Genomic DNA, 23,643 nt, shown 5'->3' on the forward strand with positions numbered 1-23,643 from the left:
GGCATGGGAAGCATCAGCCCTGCCGTTGGAAGGACGGGAAGAGGGAGAAGCCGTGCAGCTGGGCAGAGGCCCGGAAACAGAAGCAGTAGCGGATGGGACCGGTCGTACCTGTCCTCTCCTCGCTCCGCATGTGAGCCGCTCTCCGGAGGAAGCCGGAGCAGCGCTGCTCAGGCGTGACTGGGCGCACAGTGGCTGCAGCCCCGCGCTGGGCACGGAAGCAGCCCGAGCTGCGCACACAGCGGGGCAGGAGTGGCACAGGGGAACCCCCCCGCTGCGCAGGCAGCAGCGGTGCCCTGGAGCTACCGTGACAAGAGGGGATGCCCCTGCCCGCCTTGTCTGCCCGCTGGGGTACTCCGCGCACCCACGCTGAGCCGGAGCCGCGGGAGGGGCACCCCCGCACACACGCGAGGAATCAGGGCTGGCACCCCGCGCAGACGGCGAGCCGGGCTGCGGGCTACTCCTGTTGTGCGCGCACACGCGGTACCCCCGCGCACGGTCCCCCATCCCCCCCGGATAGGCGGGAGGGGTAACCCGGGCGCACACGCCTCGGAGCCCGGCGCTGCGCCGGGGCCACCGCACCCCTCACCCGGGCAGACCCCTGCGCTCCGCTCCGCTCCGCCCGCCGCCGAGCGGCACTGCAGCTGCGGGGCCGGCGGCGCCGCGGCCGGAGGGCAACAGGCGGGCGGGCGGTAACTTCGCGCAGACCCAGCGAGCAAGTTGCGCTGCCGCGCAGGACGCGCCCGCCTCCGCACCCCGCCCGCGCGGCCGGCGGCGTGCCCGCGCTCGGCGGCAGGAGTGAGCGGAGCGTGTGCGAGTGCGGGGGCGAGCGGCACCTGCCGAGGCCAGCGGCGGCCGCCGCGGCGCGGTGCGGTGCGGAACGCGGGGCGGCGGTGAAGCTGAGCGGCTGCGGCGGGCGCGGAGAGGAGCGGAGCGGAGCGGGCTGGGCTCGGGCTGGGTCCGCGCCCGGCGCCGCCGCTGCGCCCTCCCGGCTGCGAGTCCGCCCGGCTCCGGATCACGTGGCGGTTGCCGGAGGCAGAGACTAGAGAGGAGAGAAAAAAAAAGCGCCTCATTCCTTCTTCCACCGCCATACTGTATTTTATAGTAACTCTCATTTTTATTCCTCCCTTTTACTCCCGCTCGGTGAGTACCTTTCTGCTGACATTCTTGTCCTCCTTTTTTTGTCCTGTTTTTTTTTTTTTTCTTCCTTTTGTTTTTCTTTTTCTTTTTTTGTTTTCTTTTTCTTCTTTTTTTTTTTTCTTCCTCTTTGATTATTGTTTAAATGGATTTGATCTTTTGCTGATGACAAGTTTTTTTCCTAGCATGCGATGGTTACTAAATTGTGAGCAAAAGGTGCTGCTGGGGCCGGGAGTCAATGGGAATGAAAAATGATAATATTAATAACACAGACTTGCCAGTCCAGCAACAACTGATATACATTTAGTAGCTATATATCTTAATATGCAACTGGTTTTGTTGTGGCACGGAAAAGCGATGTGAAATATGATGCTTATTTTTTAAAGATAAGAGAAATGGCATGTTTCTAACTCTTTTTGGAGAGGATTTTTTCTGGTGTTGTTTTATTTTTATTTTTGGGTGTTTTTTTAAGGGCTTTTTTCCACAAAGAGATGGGAATTGCAAATGCATTTTACAGCAGTGTTTACACAGAGTTTGTAATCTTGCAATACTGGTGGAAGCCACGGAGCAAGATGTTAATTTTATTATTTTTGTTACTGTTTCTTTTTCTTTTTTCTTTTTCTTTTTTTTTTTAACAGTGCAACCAGCAGGGTTTTTTGTTTTTCCTCTTCTTCAGTTTTTGATGCCTGTTTATAATGTGAAACTTTTCTTGCAGCATGTTGCAGTTATCATTTTTAAATACTTTTTTTTTCTCCCTAAAGATAACAAAGCAAAACAGAAAGCCAAAGAGATGATCCTTACTTTTGCACATTTTGCACCTTCACTTTTTATTCTTTTGCCAGCAGTGTTTTATGATGGTTATTGTTATCATAATGATGATGATGATAGATATATACATATATACAAATAAATACATTTTCAAATGATGGCAGTGGAAGGTTTTCCTGGAGAATGAAGTGCGGTTTGGTTTCCTTGTCAACGGAAGATGAAGTGAACAACTGAACATCTCCCCAGTGCAGGTACTTCATCTCCTTGTAGGCGTTTCCACACTGTGTAAATTACATTGTGAGATTTTTTTTTTTTTAAAGAAATCTCCTTCCACCCCTTTCTAAAGGTGTGCAGTACACATGAGGACTGGACGAAATATCTCTGCCTTGTGATTGCTTGGATGTGTGCAAAATGTTGCACTAATTGAGCCTAGGTCAGTTAAACTGAAAGAAAGGTGTTTTATGTGCTGTGTTGTATGGAGGGGAAAGCAGCTAGGGGGAAAAAAAATCCAGACACCCCTCCTCTCCTCGCGTTTAAAAAAAAAACAAACAAACAAATAAAACAACCAAAAGTAAAGCCTGAACCGAAACTGGATGGAACCTTGAGACCATTTTACAAGTACAGATGCTCCCAGGACTTTAGACAAAAACAATAGCTCTGGCCCTGTATTGTGGTGTGTTTGTGTGTGTCTGTTTAAATTTATCCATTAGAAAATAGCTGTGAAACAGCAAAGGAGGCTCCCTCGGAGAGCTGGCTCCCTGCCACATGAGGCATATTTTGTAGCCCTAAGGGCAGAAAACCCTTATATCCAACTTCTGCTCCTCATATTAAAAAGGCGTAAACAAGGCAGCAGGTTGCCTCTTATGACTCTAATTCATTGGGATGGAGATTAATCAGAAGCTGATATTTGCTTGAAGGTGTTTCGTTTTGTTTTGATGATGAATAGTGCCACTGGCTGACAGGGGATGGGAAACTGTTACTTTCCATGATGGTTACTGAGAGTTCAGGATTGGAGGAGAAACTGTTACTTTTCATTGAGAGCACTTAAATGCTTAACAGAGGCTGCCCCTGATGTACAGACAGGATATTGGTTCTCTAAAATACAATTTGGAAAGATTTTTCCAGATGACAGGATGGGCTGGTTTTGGGTTTGTTTTTTTTTTTTTTTTTTTTTTGTTGGTTTTCTTTCCTTCCTCTAGATAGAAATATGGTGCAATATTATGCTAAAGTTCAAGTGCTGAGTGTTCTGCGGTGTTCTCTGTTGTTTACTTTATTGTGATAGGATTGTTTACTGTATGTTTTTATAAACAGCATTTAAGGATACATAACTGACTGTAAAGATATGCCATGTATTCAGATGTGGATACTAAAATAACTTACAGAGGATATATTTCTTTTGTCGCTGTTATGTGACAAAATTAATAGAATTAAAAATGCATTTGGAAATTTGAGGCTTCTAATGCTTATGCTTAAATTCTCCCAATGTAACAGCATCCTTTAAAGTAGAAAGTGTAAGAAGTGTATATATAATACAATTAGTCATGTTGAAAGATAAATAAATTCATTTATCTTTGTAGAAACATAACTTATATATTTATACTGGCTTTTTCTGGTTTATCTGTAATAAAAATATTTCTCACATATTTATGCATGACTTCTGCTCTGACATGGTAAAATAGTTTTGGCAGCATAACAGGGTCAATAATTCATGTGTCTAAAAACCAGTTGAGATATTTGCATGATAGATTATGATGACTTCTCTAAAATAGTTACGATCTGTTGGGTCATTACTCCACATTTTAAGAAGACTCAGCCTTCTTATCTTCTCATGATTTAATTTGAAAGCAAGCCATTACAAATAAGAGAGATTTGAACTTTATTCTCCAACCCTCTTTTTATTTTCATCCCTCCTTATATTTAAATGTTTTTCTTTAAATTATGTGCAACTCCCAGTAAGCAAAATATTTTGATGCTACTAAAGCACTGAAATAAAGTAACTAGGCTAGCAGTTTCCAGAATGATCCTTTTGTCCTTTCTTTTAATATTGCAGGTGTGTTGTGTGAGTAATTTTGTACAGATTGTTGCTGACTGAAGAGCAAATCCTGCTCACCTAGTCTTATCTTGAAGTCTGAAAAAGTGCATTCCTAAAACTTTCTGTTCAGCACCCAGATTTCATCCACAAAGCACCTGTTGTCTGAGTAATATGGTAACTAATACACATACATTTCATTTGCAGCAGTCTGAGGTTGCATGAGTTCATATATATCAAACAGCCTTGGCACTTTAAAAGTAAGAATAAAGGAGCTCATTTTGAAAGAGGATACTTCTACCTCTGTGCAGTATGTGGGCACAGTAGGATTTGGTTGGTAGAATTGATTCTGGCTTGGTGCCTCTATAGTGATGCTATGACTAATGTTGAAAGCGTGTTTTAGAAAGCCATAGTTAGTGTCAAAGACAATTTTCCCTTTGTGCTTTTGAGATGAATAAAAATTTTGCCTGCAAATTGCAGCTTTGTTTCTATAAGTGATGATATAATTATATTCCTTATATAGTATGAGATATAGTCAAACTGCCCTAGCTCCTGGAAGTGATGTGTCCAGACTTAAATGACATCTTCTATTTTTCTTTACATCTATTTTGGTATTCAGGACATCATAGGAATTTAAGACACCTTTATAAATAGTTGTAAACCAAAACCTTTGGAAAACAATTTTTCTTTTCTTCCTCCATAACTAACTCTTATTTTCAGTATTTACTTTCAAATGAAAAAGAACTGATGAGCAGAAGTGAAAAGCTGTATAGTGCTCAGTGTGCTGACTCATGAATAGAATACATGGTTTTAGCTGTTGTAGTGGCCTGAACTGGCAAAAGAAGAATATCTTCTTACATTTTTCTACATGGGAGATGGTACTAGAGTGGCCTGTGGAGTCATGATGTCTGTTTGCTGTGATACTAGGCTGGTCTTTTTTTGTTCAGACTCAGAAAGCTCTGGTTTAAATTTAGCTGGGGTATCACTCCCATTGCACCTCTTGAAGGCAGGGCAGAGCCTCACTCTTCAGGCTATTAGAAACATCATTCCTTTCCTGAATTTATTTTCAGATAGTTTATTCTCCTTTATTTTTTGTGCTACTGCTGACCTTAAACAGTAAAACTCCTTCTCCATGTCTTTGCTCTTCATAGTATAGTATATTTTTAGAGAACAATTGTAGCTTCTTTTCCCTCATGTTTTCTGGGCTTACTGGGAAAGGTTCCCAACAGTGTGGCTGGCTCTGGGAGGGAATGTTGAAACTGGCTCTGCCCAAAATTGTGCTGCAGCAGGAATAGGGAAGCTGCGTTTGAATCCTCTTCTGCCCAAACTGGTCTGTTCTGCTTTCAGCTGAAAATATGGCAGTCTGATTTCTGGCTCTCATGTCAGCCCGAATATTTCCACCTGAAGCCACACAAATAGACATGCTTTCTTCTGGTGAAACAGGGTTTTTGCCGTGTGCACACTCCTTTCACTCTGCCTAACCAACCCAGATGTCTTTGGTTATAGTGAAACGGTAAAGAACTCTTGCGAATTTCATCTGCAACACTCTGATTTTTAAACTATCAAGTGTTCCCTACATATTGTCTTTGTATTTTGTGTTCAAACCAGTGAAAGGAATGTGAACAGGTGTGAGGGAATGCTGTATCATGGACCATCTTCTGTCAGGAATAAATGTGCAGATTGGCTACAGCATTCTTTAAAATTTTTACCTTATTAGAGTCTTCACATGTTGCTTAGATCTTAGCTCTCTAGTCTTCTTAAGCATTGTCCTATGAGCAGTTTATTTATCTTTTACAGTGTAATTTTTCCTATTTTCTTCCTTCCCTGAATTATGGGTTTTAAAAGACAGAAAGATAAAAAAGCTTAATAGTGTTTAAAATGTAGGGTTATAAAGACTGATAGGTCTGCCCTCAGATGAACATTTTAACTTCCCTTGGTCTTCTTAGACGATGTGGTGTTCTGTCAAATTCTGAAGCCAAATCCTGTATGTTTTAAGTACTTACAGAATACCTTAACAGAAGGCTAAAGCTGAGTATTTCCTGATGAAAAGTTAGGTAATCTGCCACACTGTCTACATAGTTATCCAGTCTGTAGCTTCCTTAAACTCAGATCCAGACAGACAGAAGAAAACAAAATGCTGCTTTTAAGTGATATGAAGCTTAAAATGCAACTTTTTGACCTTTGTTAAAATAACAATTTTTTTTATGATCTCTAAACAATTACAGGAATAAAATGGCTTGAAGATTATAATTTTGCACATTGGAAAAATTTGTACCTTTTTCCCCATTGTTTTTTCTCTTTTCCATATTCAAAATGACACTCTAACCTCTATAATGTACTTAATCTTTCAAAAGCATTTATACTGTGGCTTTGAAAGTATTTTCTGAGAAAGTTTATTTTCACACAATGAGGTATGATTTGTCATCTCAATGAATCATCTGCCTACAATTGAAAAAATAATCAAGTAGACCTTCAAATTAATAAGTAAATCTCAGATTCCTAAGTGTGAATCAAATTAACACGTTTTTGTCATTGTGGTGTTCTGGAATAAAAATATAGATACGTAGATGAATAGACAGAATTATAGAGATTTTTTTAAAGATGTTTTTGATGTGAAAGAGAAGTGACAAAAATCTTACATTAATTATCCTTCGGGGCTTTACCAACACTTTTGTTTAAAAACTAAGAGTTTAACTTTCTTGGTTTTAGATTTATACAGACCTATATTATCTGCTGCCACTTGACAAAAGCTAGAGAGTTAATAAATTGCCTTTTTGGCGCATCGCTGTGTGTCTCTGGCTCCTTGCATCCCGGCTGGCCTGCCAGGATGTTGGGGCTCAACCATTCTGCAGTTGCATTTCAGTTTCAGGAAGAGAGTTGTTTTTTCTTCTCTGATGTAGTTCCTTCAAGGTTATGGTAGTAAGCATAGTAATTGCTAGTCTGACTTGACTGGTAGAGAGTTGAAGAAGCAGAGGTAGATTTCTTATGAGTGATGACTAACAGTGGGTATGAACATGGTAGAATATCAGTGGTGATCCCCAGGCTCTTTATTTTTTATTTGCACACTCACAAGTCTTTCTCCTAAAATACCCAAAGGTCTGATTAAACTTGGTTTGCATCAGGGGTCTTTCCCAGGTGGCAGTCTTTTTATGTCAACCATTATTGCCTCTACTGATGTGCAGTCTCTGAGCAACCAAGTCAATGTGGGTTTCTGGAAACAGCTGATGCTCTCCATGGTTAATTTATGGTCCTCTGAGAACAGCTTGAAGTCCCTTGGACAGGCAATAACTTATAAAAGGCAGTACAAGCCATTATTACTATTATTTAAAGAGCAAGAGACCATAAGGTATACAATGGTAACTCTTGGACCTTGGTGTAATTATTGAATGACCTGGAGAGAGTCAGGTCCCTGCCTTCCCACTGTGCCCCATACCAAAAGCCTTTATTTCAGCCTGTTCAGTCACATTGGTTGCCTTCTTTGAGATCTTCCTTAGAGTCAGTCATGTGCTTTCTGTTGCTCAGGGTCAAAAAAAAGGGGATATCTGGCACAAATCAAGTATTAATGAGATTCTTCGTCTGACTGAAACAAGGCTAAATTTGTTCTGTAGAAAAGCATCACATTAGCACAGTTCATTCAGTAAAAAGGTGTCTCTGTTTTTGCTCAGAATTTTACATAGAAACTGAACAGGTTCTATTGCCAAAGAGATATGACACATCTTCTTAGACTAGGGTAGCTTTACTATTTGGAGGAGGCACAGCACATGTACACCTTGCTTGGAGCGTTTTTAGACTGACTGAAAAACTGGAGTTTCTGTCTCAAAGAATTATATTTTCATGGTGTTGACAATGCTAGTTTTTCTTTCTATTTTGTTGCATTATAATAGAGTGCAGAAGCACTAAAATGTTTGCAATATCCTAGGCATGCTCTTTATTATAACAGTACAAATGAAAGTAACAAAGATACCCTTGTGAATTTTTGCACACCATGCCTGCATTCAAGGCTTACTGAATGCTAACAGCTCTTCTTGTGGGTAGAGGGAGTTACAGTAATAATTCACTGACTTTTTATGATGAAACACTGTGCTTTTAGTAATTGCAGAAACGTGCTTCTGAACTGGATCTGTAATGCAAAGTTACTGTTTATAAAAGAAAAGTAATTCTACCTAGTTACAATATTTTATCAAAAAATCCTTCACATGATAAATATTAGGATAGAAGTAATATAAGACTTAAAAATGTGCTGTGCAAACTGTCATGTGGTGTCTATGAAACAGGGCCTCTGAAGATATAATTAAAACAAAAATTCCTCTTTGTGTACCTTTAAAAGGAATTAATGCTACTCTTTTCTAAGACACACACACACAATCAGTGCTACCCATTACTCATCTTGTATTTACCACTGATTTCACAGGATAGAACCCAGCACTTGAGGTATTGCACAGTAGGTCAGTTTTCTAATGTGCTCTCTACTGCATAAATTCACATCCACTTTGTTTTCTTTTTCCCAAACTGCAGAAGAATGTTGCAATTAAGTTTTCCTCCTGCCTATACAACTTCCAGTTAAATGGGAGTTCTGTAAATGATACAGTTGCAAGATTGGCTCTGGAGAGGTTATCATCTTCTTCTTGGGTATTTGTAAGTTGTAGACAATTAATGTACATTATGAATAATGAAAAGAGAAACTGCATTTATGCCACTTTTGCTTTGCGGGGTAGTTTATCAGGACATTGATGCTATTTTTATTGTTTATTATTTTATGAGAAAAGCATACTAGGTTACCATTCATCAGCATGTGCCCTGCTCCAGTAGGTGATGTAGAAATAGAAAGGTGCAGAATTAGGCTCTGGTGCTAATAAAATCAGTGATACATATCCTGGTCAAAATTTCATGTCAAAATATTTTTTTTTCTGTAGATTTTTGATAAAGTGGTTCACACAAGAAGCTCAATTCATCTCACTTAACCTTGCTGTTTAAAAAATAGGGTTTTAGAGCCAAGCTAGTCATCATTTTAGCCATCTAAAAGTTAGTCATTGAAGTCTAGCACAGTTGCTCAAGGCTTTGTAGTCAATGGAGATATATATTCTCTTCCTCCAGTGAATTACAGATTACATCCCAACAGAGGCCTTTATGGACAGCTGAGATGAACAACCTTCCTCAAACACCTCTCTCTTTGCACTGATGAGAGAGAACCTAGATGGCCCATTTAAAGTAGATTCCTAACTTTTTGATGGATGAAGTTAAAGGAGATGAATCGCATGCTCCCCAGCCCTCCACTTCTTGAAATCCTAATTTCAAAATGAAATATTTGGTTGAAAAATTATTTTTTGGCCACTAGAATCTTCATGGCTTTAAGTTTTCACTTGAATTTATTTTCACCTTCTCCAGAAATTCTTTTCACAGAAATACAAATGTGTTTCTAAATATTTTGAATCAACTCGGGCTATGACAAAATTCCCAGGGATTTCTAATGGGGCCAAGATTTCACACATTTTTTCTACTGTTCCACCCAGTTTTCCATCTTTTTATAATGTAATCCAACAACAATTGATCCCTTAATGAGTCCTCACAGAATCCTATTCTAAAATCTAGGGACTTAAGCTATTGTGTACTATCATGGACCTCATTTGAAAACCTTTGAAAATTATTGAAGCATAAGGATTATGTGGGTGGCAATGGAATCAGCTAATTGTACTGTATATGTGACAATGTAAGATACATATACACACAGTCTCAGTGTTAAAAAATCATTAGTAGATCAACAGCAGAAAACCTGAATTTGAAAGTTCTAGATCTCTCTCAAGTGGGATTTTAAAATAAAGAAAAAAAAAAAGGATTTTCTAATTTATGAGCTGCTATCCAGGCAATGTAGGGGAAATATTTTGCCACTGTTAGCATTCTGCTAATGTCTTCATGTATGTGCTTGTTTTAAAATACTTCAGTGAAACCTGTACTTTTGAATACCAGATTTAGTTTTCCCTGTCTCAGGTAATTTTTTAGAGAAGATTGGAACTTTATGAGACTGTTAATGTCTGTAAAATCAGCTCTTCAATAAGGTTACTTCAGTGCCTTGCATTAGATCTGTCCCAAGTCGTGTGTAGCAGGATGCCAAGCAATGGCCAATTTGCGACACTACAGAGTACACTGTGATATCATCCTCTTTTTCCACAAATGATGAATTCTGCTATTTGATTTGATAGGTGATTGGGCTTTCTGTCAGATTTTCTACAGAGGCTGAAAAATATGAACACACTGTACATGTTTCCACCATGGGGTTTGTCTTATTCTTGGCCCGGCACTAGCTGAGTGCCAGTGCAAACATCATTAAACTGCTCACATAAGGCCATGTTTTTCACTGACAGCATAGTATGAAACTGAACTAAAGCTGAATCCAAATTAGAAATGAACCATTTGGTATTACAGGAGTAAGCACAAAGCTCAGCGTAGTGAGAGTTAATTGCCCAAATACCACAGTATTACTACCATGATAAAGTAAGCTGCAGCTGTAAGCTCTAACAGCTATAATATAATGGCTTGTACAGACTCAGAAATCTTATGGACTTGTCAGAATTGAGAAGGAGAGTTAAAAAGTTGGAGTTCTCAGCACTTTGAAATAACTGCTTCAAATAAGTGCAGTAATATTCTCTGGGGACTATAAACTGTTAGCTGCAGCTACTGTGTCATGTTACACACTTCACCACCTCTTGGTCTTTGTTCGTCACTTTCTAGTTACATTTCCAACTTAGGTTTTTGTACTGTCCCTCAAAAATGCGTTGTCTGAGCAGTGTTTACATAAAACAGATTTACAAGGATAAAACCCTTTGCTGACTTCATGAAGTTTTCACCTCTTTTCCCTCTTTCATTTATACACCATAACATTTCCTTTTTCACTCTTGCATCTCTGCTCAGAGCTGGGAGAACAGTGTTGTAATAGGAATATAAAGGTCTCATGACCATAGATTGTGAGAACACAGATGGGCCCAACTGAGTTTCTCAGTGAGAGCAGAGCATGTAAGCCAAATACTGTTATTTGGTGTCTTTGGTCTATCTCTGCCTGCTGCTCTGGGTGAGTAGGTAGGGATCTTGACAGAGGATTGCATATTTGGGGACAGGCTTGTGGAAGGCAAGATTACAAGAAAAATAATTACAGCTCAGTTTAAGGACATAAAGTATTTTAGGGATGCCACATCTATTTATTCTTACTTTGATGTACAAGTTAATGTAATATATAGTATGACATTTCATCTCAGAAATTTTAAAATGGGTTCAGAAATTCTTGATACTTGGTCACAAATGTTAATGAATATTGTAAATATTCACCATAATCAGAATAGGACTGGCTACTTTTCGCTCTCAGATCTTTTAAGATCAAGCTCAGCCCAGTTATAGAAACCTGTGTCACGCTGATCTGCATTGACAAAGGAAAGTATATTTTCAAATGTTGGGGGTGTTCATTTGAACTTCTGGATCCTTTTTATCTTTTATTTGTAACTTTTTTTTTATTTCAGACTTGTTGGACCTTCCCTCCTGCTCTGGACCTTTCCCCTGGCGTCGGCACAGCTCAGAAGGATGAACGAAAAGGAAGCAATAGGAGAGGGATGGAAGAGGGGAGAGGAGTAGAAAGAGGAGGAGGGGCAGAAATAAAAACGGACAAAAAAATCCCCAGCAATTCAGCTAAGGCACCACTATGGGGATGTTTTCAATCCCCACTCTTCCGTACCTTACCCTCTAGCTCAGACCCCTCTTGCTCTCTGATTTAGATTTCATCACCACTACAGATATTTCACTAATTTCAATTTCTTTTTATTAAAGAATGAAACCTCAACAATTAAAGTATTGCAAACAACAAAATTACCAATTTTCTCACAAAATATAGCATGGTACAATTCATGTCAGTGGTTCTTGAAGTAGGATTATTTTCCTCCTAGTAGACTTACATCTTTAATTATGAAAGTATGAAATGGTTTCACAGTTCATGAGGCAGAAAAAGTTTAGATTTCTTGTTGCTTTTATACCCAACTTGCACCCTTAAATCAATTTGCACATGACTCTGTGATTCAGTTTTATTCATCTGGATCCAAAAGCAGACTTTTTACTGGTCTTCATTTACTTCTTTATTTTTTACCTCTCTTTCCTTCAAAGCTTTACTTACAGAGTCCTTCTTACTCCTCATCCTCTTAGTGAGAGTATAAATTAAAACCAATTCCTATTCCTTCATTTACTTTGAATTTTGAAGTGTATTATTCAGCTTTGCAGTTCAAATACTCCCACCAGAGTAAAAATGCACCTGGTGTTTTGCTGTGTAGTGTGACTGTCAGACAGAAAAGAGGTGGGGACCCCATGGCTCAGTGCTGGTCTGGCTCTTGGCTTGCTCCCAGTGTTGTGCCTTTCTTCCCAGCTGGAAGGTAGGCCACTGTGAAGGTGGAGGACTAGGACTCTTTGGCTAAGCCTCTTTTTATTCCTTGCATGTACTTGCTTCCTCTCAGCTCTTCCCACCAGGAATCCCTTACACCTGGCAAGGTAGCTTTGTGACTGTTAATAGAAAGGGTAGAGCCAGTAATTGGTCTTCCTAAGAAAGTATTTCCTAAATCTAGAGCTTGAATTGGTCCTGTGGCTCCCTTATACCAATCTGCCTGATACAAAAAAGCCAAAGGTTAGCTACTGAGTCGATACAAAACAAGACCCAGTTGCAAATTTGAGCACCTAATTCTTTAAATAGAAAATACTAAGGATTTCCATTTGCTTTTTAAACGACATAATAAATTATAGAAATTGAGTGAATAAAGGTGTTCAATTTCAAAATATTCTAGATGGAATAGTATTTATTACAGATGCAAGTTGAACAGGTCCAGAGCAGAACAATCAGGTCCAAAAGGCTGAAATAAATTTTATATCCTGAAAAGACTTTAACAAAAGTTCTAAATACTACAGGTCAAATGAAAACATGCTATTTAATAAATGAATAAATAAAAATTACATAAACCAGCAAGAAAACAATTACTTTTTTCAGGGATTTTATGTTTAACAATATGTTAAATTTTATGAACATTTAGGAGAACTTAATTTTACATTTTCTTAAAAGATGCACTACCAATCAATGCCACTGACCATTGCCTCGTTACTTGACAGGAAAATTTAAATTTGGTTGCTGTTGAAGTCTGCCTTATGTATTGTTTCCATGTGTTCAGAATTTGATTATTTGTGCCCAATATACATGAGTCACACACTTGAATAGCAGCTTTCTGATATCAACAGAGACTCTGAACTTGGTACTTCGGGTCTCTGGGCAGCCTTTGAAAAGTGGGCAGCTTCAAAGAAGCCCTTTGGAACAACTTGGGGAAATAGTCACATCCTCCAGAGAGCTGTAGTAAGAGCTGTGACTGTCCCCCAGGATGGACAGGAGCTCCTGCAGGCACCAGGAACATGCTCAGCAGACACCATGTCCATCTCCCTGCTAGAACCAGGCAACTGCTTTCAGCACATTTGTTTCTGGGATTTTTTAAAGTGAGACATTTTATAGAAGACTTTCCTGGCCTTCAGAAAGTCAGTGTGAGGTGGAGCCTATTTTTCTCAAGGCAGGTAGCACTGGTGCAGGCACTCTGCCTGCCTCTTGGAGATTTAGGCCATGTTTTTCAACTTCAAGTGTTATTTAAGGTCAGTTAAGGGGAGCCTACCCTAACTTTAGGTAACTACACTCACAGTACAAGAGAAGTTATGCAATTTGAAACTTGTCCTCAACTGCTGTTGAAATGTGATGTAATGTATCCTATACTTCAGAATTTGGAGTAATTTGCAAAAGGGAGAAATACCACCTTCTTGCTTCTTTGGGTGCTGTTGGTGAGCTCAGTAAGATTGCCCACACAAGCAATGTGAAAGAGCTGTGCAAACAGGTCTGAAGCAAATATTTTGCAAAACACAGGTGAAGTGATGATGCCTTTCTGACTGACCCAAATCTTTTGCCTATCTCAGTCCTACCATTTTATCACCTCTGCCACAAATATTAGATGTTTTAACTTTGTAGTTTGCTTGGCAACACTTATCTTCTTCAGAGTGCAACAAAATAATGTCATATTGCAATTGCCATTTCACCTCCAAATGTAACTACTGTATAATCCATAATCATCAATTTCTTTTATGACCAGCTCTTTGCTATTATATTTTACAGCCTTTCAGTGCATCAGTAAAGTATCATTATAGAAGTGGCGTAATAGACTTGGCACCTTTGAATCTAGGAACTTTCTAATGAAAACTTTGAAAGCTTTGATCCTTTCCTGAAAGGGTAGTGCTCCTTACACGCTTATAAACTGTCTCTCTCAAATTAAATACTTAGTGACCTCTGGAAAGGGATATAAAATGTATCTGATGGTATTGGTTGCTTCATGTAACATGTATGTTTTGAAATTAATTTCTTTAGTCTCCTGGTATTAAACTTCACTGAAATTCAAAGAAGAGTTTCCAAATTATTATTCTTGCCTCTCCACTGCTGCTCACACAGAGAAACAAACAGTTCTATCGACTTTTGGAAACTGAGAAAATTGGGAAAATCTTGAAAGTCAAGAGAATTTTGGCTGTCTCTACTAAATACAAAGTTAAAGGCCTGAGTTCAGCACCTTTGTGAAAGATTTATTGTGTGTGGAATGTAGATTACTGTATATGATGGCATAGACAGTCATCTGTCTATAGTAATTAGCGTATAGGTTGGCAACCTGTATTTGGCATAGAAAACAGAATCGTGATGAAAACAAGGGTGAATGAAGGTTACCATCATCAATAAGGTATTTCACATATGAAAGATACTTTATGTAAATATACTAAGGACAAGGCATACCAGGTACTCTTTGAACAGATAAGGTGTAGCTTTCTATGTGTGGCTTGTAGCAACCTAGAGAAACTGGGAGTCAAGTATTTCTCTCCCTGGCAATTTTGAACACTTGGAACATTAGTCCAGTTGGATTGTGACACAAGAGGGTTTTATCTGAGGATGTAATTTCTTAAAGATGAGATATTGTGCACAATATTTCCTCATGAAAGTATCTTTCTTAGTCTCATGTATTTTGAGTAGTACAGCACATACCATAACATGTAGAAGGTGCTCCTGTGTAGCTATATCCATGGATACTCCTGGCCTTGTAATAAGGCCTATAACAAATTTGTTATTGAATTCACTGGATGCAAAATCAGACTTCTGTTTTCAATACAGCAGGGATACAGCAGGCTGTGTTTCTGAAATGTGGAACAGGGTGTTAATGCAATAGAGTAGACACTCTGGTACGTGGTGGATCAGGGGGGTTGATGATGACATTAAAAAAATTGGATTTGATATAAGAAGTTCAGTGCTGTTTTTCCTATGAAATGAGTTAGTATATAGTTTTTCTGGTACACTAAAAGCAAAAAAGAGCTGATATAATGGGTCAAATGCAAGGTAGCTTATTATTCTGTTTCTGCTGGTAGTAAAGAATAATAAAGGAATATGTTTTTTTCAGAAGAAACTAATTGTTAGTAGAATACACAGAACACTAGAATAATAATGCAAGAATAAATTAAACTAAACTGGTTATAGTTAACTTATAGTTTATCAATATTAATAAATTGATGCAGGAATTGATGCCTTGTACAATTAGACAGATATCAGGACAGATCACATTGTCATACCAATATCTATCAATGATTATATCAACTAACAGTTTTATTTTCTGTAGAAAAACAAAACCTTAATATATACTGTAGAAAATATGCTTGAAGCAGGAACACATTTTCTAAAATGAAAATAAAAAATTGTAATGTATGTGCAAGAAGCTGAAGCAGGAATACAATATTAGATCAATATTGCAGCCCATATCAAACTTCTGAAATAATTTCAAATGTTAGCAGCTTATAATTTCCTAAATTCTGGTATTTCCTAACTTTGTATTCCTTGACTTTGCTGACTTATTTATCTTTTTCCAATATAGTGCATTTTGAATGTGTATGTGTACAGTCTATATTTATTCTGTTGAGGGAGATTACATGTCTAGACATATATATTTGAAGTTTCATTGTGAAATATGTAACAATGGTAGCATAAAAATACAGCTATTTATGAAAATTGGCTTTGGAGCATTGCCTTGTAAGTTCTTATTGAAGCTATAAATTTGAACCATATTTTCTATTTGCACCACTGCAGAAGCAAGTATAACAGTAAGATTTTAAAATAGAAGCATGTTTTAATGAACAAAACAGACCACTCAAGCTTGGCCATATCTGTATCCCAGTGGAAACTCTGGAAGGAAGTCCTCTGTTTTCTGTGACTTTCACTTTCCCATATATGTTCTTGTATTTTCATTTAGAACAGTAACTTTTCTAGAAGGAATTATTATATTAATCAAATTTCACCCAAGATTTTTAAAACCTTACAAATGCTAGTCATTTAAGTAATGATAACATAGGAAAACTTTACTGGTTTTAGTTGCCAAAGTGCAGAGGACCCCAGTGATGGAAGGGAGATTAGAATCTTATTAAAACCACATAGGATGAGCTCCAACATCAAACCCACATGATTTATATGCAACTTTCAACCCACCATGAGTGATCAAGATTCTGCAGTAGAGTATGTGTTCATTAATAACAATTAATATTTTTCAAAACAATCCACACAATGTGAATATTTAAATTATTTTCGAAGTAAAGTCATCTAAAGTATTTGCATGCATTACCCCATGAACTCATTCACTCAAATGCTATCACCAGCATTATGTTGAAAATGTAATCAGTTAAAAGATCTTATGCCTTTTACAATATTCTTTCTTACTGGTAAAAATTTTGTATCTCATTCTAAATATATGATATATAAGACTTCTATTATACTTGAGATATGGTGTCATTGTCCTTGTATTCCTTTTGTAAGGTCACAGGAAGTTCTTTTTCTTGGAGGGCTTTTTTTTAATGTGTCTATCTTTTTTAACATCTTTTAACAAATCTCAACTTCAAAAAAAGGAGAAAAGAAAAGAAAAAGAAAAGGGTCTTTATTAATAGAATAGTAAGAGCACATTTCAGAGCAGGTGGAGTAGGAAAAGGCATCAAAGCCAAGTTAACAAACAGTGAACTTATCATAATGAAGTCTTCAGGAAACTCCTATAGTCACTTTGTGAGAAAAAAATTAAAGAGATATGCAGATAAATTTGATTTTTAAATAAGCTGACTTTGATTGAAGTAGTTGTGTTCCAAGAGTTAAAGAGAAGCTATGAGATGCTGCTGAAGTCATTCTTCATATACATTATATATGTATATATGTATATATGTATATATGTATAATATCCTCTATATTACATGACCTTATCTTTTATATGGTGTCAGGTAAGATATAAACTTCTGCTTAAGAAAAAGAAAGTAATTTTATTTTTTAGCAAACCTCGTGTATTAGACTAAAATTAAATCATTAAAATTGAAGATAGTTGTTTCCAGAAGCCAGACTAAAAGAAATAATTTTCTTTCAATGAAACCAAAAGTTAGTTGATGTAAATTAATGGAAAAATATTGGATGAGCTAGTGTGGTTTAAGTACATCGTTTCATTTGCATATTTAGTCTCAACTTAGCAGATACAAAGCTTAGGGGTCCTGTGGTGTTGTTGGGAGTGATATTGCTTTTGGCTTTGCTTGAGATCCCCCTTGGTTGTGCAGGTAAGGACCTGTCAACAACACCAAAACCACACACCCAAAAAAAAAAACCCAAACCAAACAAACAAACACAAACAAAAAACACACACACCCACCCACACACAACCCAACCCCACCCAAACACCCACTCCTAATCTTTCTCATGGCATTCTCCCACAAAACACCACAAACAACCACCACCAACACACCAAACAAACCCCACCCACAACAAAAACCCAACAACCCCCCAAACAACACCACAAAAACCAAAAAAAAAAAAAACAAAAACACAAAACCACAAAACAACAAAACACACCACAAAACAAAACCCACAACCAAACAAAAAACAAAACAAAAAAAAAAACACAACAAAAACACCACACCCACCAAAACCAAACCCAACACAAAACAAACACAAAACAACAAAACAAAAAAGAGTATCTTAACATGTTACTATTTTTGTAGATAGCTATATAAGGTGAGATGAAATATTTGAAAATAGTAGATATTATTACTTAACTTTAACTAAGAAAGATAAAACTGCAAAGCTTTTGTGAATAATAATATAAACTAACAAATTTGAAACTTAAAATTAATACCACTAAAAATGAATAAAACTTAATCTTAATAACTCTTATCTTAAACTAACAAGTAGGACTTAACTATAATGGAATTTAAAATTGATATTATCTTAACAGCTTAACTCTAACAAGATTTAAACTTAACAGAATTTAAAATTAACATCACTTAATATTACTTAACAGAATTTTAACTTTAACAGAACTTACAACTTAATAGAATTTAAATCCACTATTACTTAACTTTAACAGAATCTATTGTTTAACTAAAGATACTTAACGGGTAATTTAAACTATTTAGTATAACTTTACTCACAGGTTTTCATTCACACCTTAAAACTCTCAAGAAATCAAAATCACATTCTCATCAATCACAACTTTCATTTACACATTAAAGCATTCAAAAAGCAAACACTATCAGTAGGCCTACAACATTCACACATACACACAAATGCTTTAGCAAAATTCAATTTTCGTTCAATGCTTTAGTATTCAAGGTGTTATTATTTTTTTATCAGGATAATATCTTGTTACAATGCTTCTTTATTAGTAAATTGCTTTGGTCTCGGTGTCAGTGCAGCCAGGCTGAAGGAAGAGCCGATCTGCTCCATTCTGCTCAGGCTGTTTCTGTTGGCAACGCTGTTGGTTAGTTCTGGTTCATTGCTGAAGCTGTCAATCAGTAGAGTTTAGAGTTTCATCACAGACATCACAGTTGGGCAGTGAAGGAGGCGTGGATGGCTCGCGACTCCGCCCACCGGGGTACCCTCTGGGACTTCCGCTCTGGTTGTCATTCGGCCAGAAGCCACGGCTGGAACAACTTCCTCCACAGGCGTGCCGCAGGGCAGGGGCCGCCGCTGCTCCCGGGTCACTGGTCACCCTCTGTTTGTTCTTTTTGTTTTTGCAAGCTTCTGTGCTGTGAGTATCTTTGTTACAGTAGAAACACCAACTTTTTCTGCTACAGTTTTTCTGCATGCGTCTCTCACTCCCACATCGGTAACATCGGGATGAGTTCTGGTTACTCTGTTTCTTTACCCGCGATATCGGAGCTCGTTCTAACAAAATATTCGGTTGTTCTGGCAAAAGTCCAACAGTGACTCTCTCAAACAAAGCAGCTAAGATGTTTTTCGTTGTAACATTACCAAGTTTTGTGATACTTTGAGACAGGAACAGACACCACAAACAATTCTCGGCTACCAGCAGTCTCTCCCCCCCCCTCCCTGGCGGGGGGGGTTTCCCTGGCAGCTGTGCCGCGGCTGCCGAAGTTCCCCGCATATCAAAAGCGGCACAGTAATTCACAGGCTTTTCTCTGCTTAATGCGGGTACTATGTCCTGCGCCGTGAGCCACGTAAGGTTTTGCTCTGTGGCATGTATTTGTAAGCAGGCTACAACTTTACTCCATGATTTGCCAAGCTTTCTTGCAAGTTTATCACAGTCCAAAAGCAAAACAGCTCCGTAATTCAACCATTCTGTTACACTGGATACTGTAATAGGATTTGTAAAAAATCCATAAGCTTGTCCTACTGCCATCAGGCCAGCCAAATAAAACAGGCTACTAAGTTCGTGCTTTTCTAAAAAGCATAACAATAAAATTCGGGCTACCTCTGATTCCATTTTGGGTCCAGCTGGTTTTTAGGGTCTTGGTCAACACCGTCTAAGCACTCGATCGAGGCTCGCAAGTTGCCAGAGTTGTGCAGTTTACCGAGTTATAGCCCTCACGGTAGGCAGGTAATCACCTGTGTCTTCCGACCTTTCCCAATTCGGGCAAAGACACGACACGCTGAGGCTGCACTCCTCTAGCACCTCTCCGTTCGCGCCGCTCTCAGAAGCTGGGTCGTAAAACTCCGTTGTCAGGGTCCGTAGCTCGCTCCGTATCACGTCGGGGTCACCATTTAACGAGATGCAGCACGAGGGAAACTCACAGCACTCTCAATATGAGATATAAAGTAAGCTCCAATTTTATTTCGCTAAACGAGAGACTTATATACTGTTACAGAAGTTTCTAATTATAGATACACACACACCTGCAGCTGTTCTCACACATTCAGGGATCCTCTTGTTAACTCCCTTATTCTTTTCTCATAACACTCCTGACTCCTAATCTTTCTCATGGCATTCTTCCCACAAAACATTCTCAGGCAAACAACCACTGCAGCTTGTCGGAATTTCACTGAGGCCTGGGAATACTGAAACCTTGCTCAGCTCTGTTCGGTTAGCATGAGTTTTGCTGGAAAAACTGTGTTTTCCAACACCTGTCAACCTCCAAAATGCACTTTTTAACGTCTCTGATTGTAAATTTATATTTTGTATGATCACATAATTAAATTAAGTCAAATCCTACAATTCACTTGTTTGACTCAGAATAATAGATATTTTGTGGACAAAAAATTACTGTGGAGTTGAAATTCAAATGTTTCATCTTGGGGAAAATACCCTTCTTACTTTATTCTGCAATATTGTATTGAAAAATGCTATAATACCAGGTAAGATAAAGTGTGATTTCCTGAAAATCAGTATTGATGTTTTCTGTATTCAGATTCCCATCGAATTACTAAAGTCAAAGTTAACTAGTTAGTAATATATTTTTGAGAGTCTCAATTCAACTGGCTGCTGTAGAAAGAAGACATCTACAATTGCCATTTCTGGCATCCATAATTATATGTCAAGCACAGACAAAATTTTATCATTTTAGGGTGCAGTTAAAAAAAAACAAAACCTTGTTACAATGTATATCAAGCCAGAATTCTGCAAATATCTTTTCCATAAAACAGGAATCTTGGAGGAATCTTGTCATCATCTAAATGTTTATTAATTTACCCCCTTGTGCTTTGCCAAATCCCATCACAAGGCATTTTCCCCATCTTATCATTAAAACTGCTTATAAATTAGAGTATTTTGGATTATGGTGATATTGTGCATCCAGTGTAATAAAGAGAGTCCTAATCCAAACCAGTAATTTTAAAAAATATTTCCAAAAAAAATTTATTTGAAAATTTGGGGTTATGTTGGTTCTTTTTGTTTTTAGATAATAATCTTAATGTTTATTTTTATTTTCATATTTATTTAGAAAAATTAACAATGAGAAGTTTCCTTGTACACAGCAGGAGGCAGGAAATGGGAGAGAACTTTGTCATTTAGTTTCTGGGCTCCATTTAGGCAATTATTTTCCTCAAAGTCGACACATGCAATCCCTCTGCCTCCCCCAGCTTCAATGTCTCTAAGATCTTCTAGGGTTTTTATGACTTTCAGAAGACCCTCAGTATGCTTAATTACATCAAATTCAATGCTGGGTTAGAGTGGTCTCAAACCCAGAGCTGAAGTTTCTCTTTCCAGTTCAGTCCTCTGTAAAATCTCCCATCTAAACAAGTGCTCCCTAAAGCCCTTTCAGAGGATGTCTTTTGGGCTATGGGCACAGTTTCTTCATTGGGAAGTTACAGCATAAACAAAGAATTTCCTGTTGCATTGAACCACAATGGAGGGCATTTGCTAGAAAACAGGAGACTGGTCCAGCAACACCTGTATCTCTTACTACATATATATTAATTAATTCATCTAATGGGAACTTTCCTATTGGTATGTTTTCCATGATCATTAAGGATGAACATGATACTGATTCTACTTTGGAAATAAACACTGTCATTACTTACTTTCATATGTGTTTTAAAGCACAAAAATAAAAAAAAGCCTCAAACATTGAAGTGCAGATATGGGTTATTCTATTTCCTTCAGAGAAAGCTGAGAATATGAAAATAATTTTCCTGTTGATGTAAATTGCCCATTTATTATGGCTAATTTCTTCTACATAAAATACAGTTAACATTCTTTGAGTTAAATGAAATAATCTGGTTAATTTTACTTATGGACTTCAACCTTTGACTGCTGATGAGAGTATAGTCACATCTTATGAAACGCATTGAGGAGTCTTCCCTCCTGCAAATAGGTAGAAGGATGGTGTAAGAAAGAAAAAAACATTGTAGAAACTGCAAAGGTACTGGACAGTGAAAGGACCATACTATCTAATGGCAGGATGTGCATTCCCAACAGAAACAATTGGTGCCTAGACCTTCACTATAATTCCCTTCTACTCTCCTTATTTTCTCTCTTTGAGATTTCAGTTTCACATGCAAACATCCTTCTGCCAGTTTTATGTGTCCCTCTCTGCACAGCTACTAACAAATCTGAAAAGCTTTCACTTATCCTTTATAATTATATTATTGTTTAGGTTGGGAAAGACCTTGATCTTCCAGTCCGACTGTGAACCCAACACTACTGTGTTCACCGCTAAACTGTATCACCAGGGCCTCATCCACATGTTTTTGAACACTTAAATAAAATACAAATAATTCCATAAGCAAATAATAAAATGCAATAAGTCTACCCAAAGCTAATATTTACATGAAGTTAAGGTAAAATAAATAAAAAAACCCAGCCCTGTGGCCTGGATATTTCTGGACATGGTGACCAATATTTGCAGCTGTTGTAAATTAGTAGGATGTCTCCACAAAATCAGTGGAGAATTGTTTACCTGGTTATACTCAAAATTTGTTCACAGCAAATGTGATGGGATTTACGCCCTTTCAGGGGTAAATTATGTAAAATAGGATGGTTAGTTTCATACTAGGAAGGTAATTTCAGTCTTATTGCAAAATAACTAATGGAGTTTTGAAAGTGTTGAAGTAATGCATGTGTGTGTTGTATGCAGATGGTGGGAGAAAATGGTATACACATGAAACCCAAGAACAGAAACAGCAAGCTTGGAAACTATCTTTTCAGTAAAAGCTATTTAGCTCTAGAGCCTCTCCTTTGCATTTTGAGAGGATTTAGAAGAATGCATTATTCATAGCGAAAAAACAGTTAGAAAGTCAGTTGTTTCTGCTGGAAGGTGGTGGACACAAGATTGCATAATTTTTGGCCTTTCATGTTTCTACTGCAGAAAAATCTGTCTTGTGGCTTGAATACAGTATTGATTATAATCAAGCAGACATTTTAAATAGACTAAGGAATGCCCTACTTAGCACAACGGCATTGACAAAGAGAGTGTATCGATGAATCCTAGAAATGTTGGCATCATTTAGGCCTGCTGAGGTCTTAAAAGTAAAGAATAAATGTGGTAACATTAAATAACCTAAATTTTAGATTGATTATTAGAGATACAATGGTGCATGCTATTATGTTTAATCTTGAGAAGGGTTAAATAACACAAGGGTTTAAGTGATGCAGCCATCAGAGGTTCAGCTGTCAAAACACCATTTTTCTGACTATATTGCTTTGGATCAAGAATTGCAATTTGTTCTGGGAAGTATGCTTTGGAGACATCATGTCTGAGAGGGGTTAAAGGATCATGCCATGAGAGACACAATTTTAACTCTAGGATCAGATCTTTTGAGAAAAAAATATGGGATTTTTCTCTGTTGATAAAGAGAAAAATATCCATAGGTTAAAAAAGCCATTGTTGTAACACTTCTTTTTCTTTTTTGTGTTTTAGAACCAATATTATTTTTCCATTGC

General features: G+C 37.9%; 1 protein-coding gene across 4 annotated transcripts in view; it reads left to right on the forward strand.

Annotated features, from left to right (window-relative positions):
* The first annotated feature begins 821 nt into the window (after window positions 1–821).
* The window catches only part of RALYL (RALY RNA binding protein like), a 382,641-nt gene continuing 359,819 nt past the window's right edge, over window positions 822–23,643 (forward strand). Inside the window, exons 1-2 of one of the 4 annotated variants that reach the window (XM_085053115.1) lie at window positions 822–1,140; window positions 2,067–2,153. The gene's annotated coding sequence lies outside the window, so the exon portion shown is untranslated. The remainder of the gene's footprint in view (window positions 1,141–2,066; window positions 2,154–23,643) is intronic. The other 3 variants (XM_085053112.1, XM_085053114.1, XM_085053113.1) reach the window with 3 other exon arrangements.

Source organism: Lichenostomus cassidix, chromosome 2 (genome assembly GCF_008360975.1).
Source record: "Lichenostomus cassidix isolate B80296 chromosome 2, HeHo_3.0, whole genome shotgun sequence".
Lineage (NCBI taxonomy): Eukaryota > Metazoa > Chordata > Aves > Passeriformes > Meliphagidae > Lichenostomus > Lichenostomus cassidix.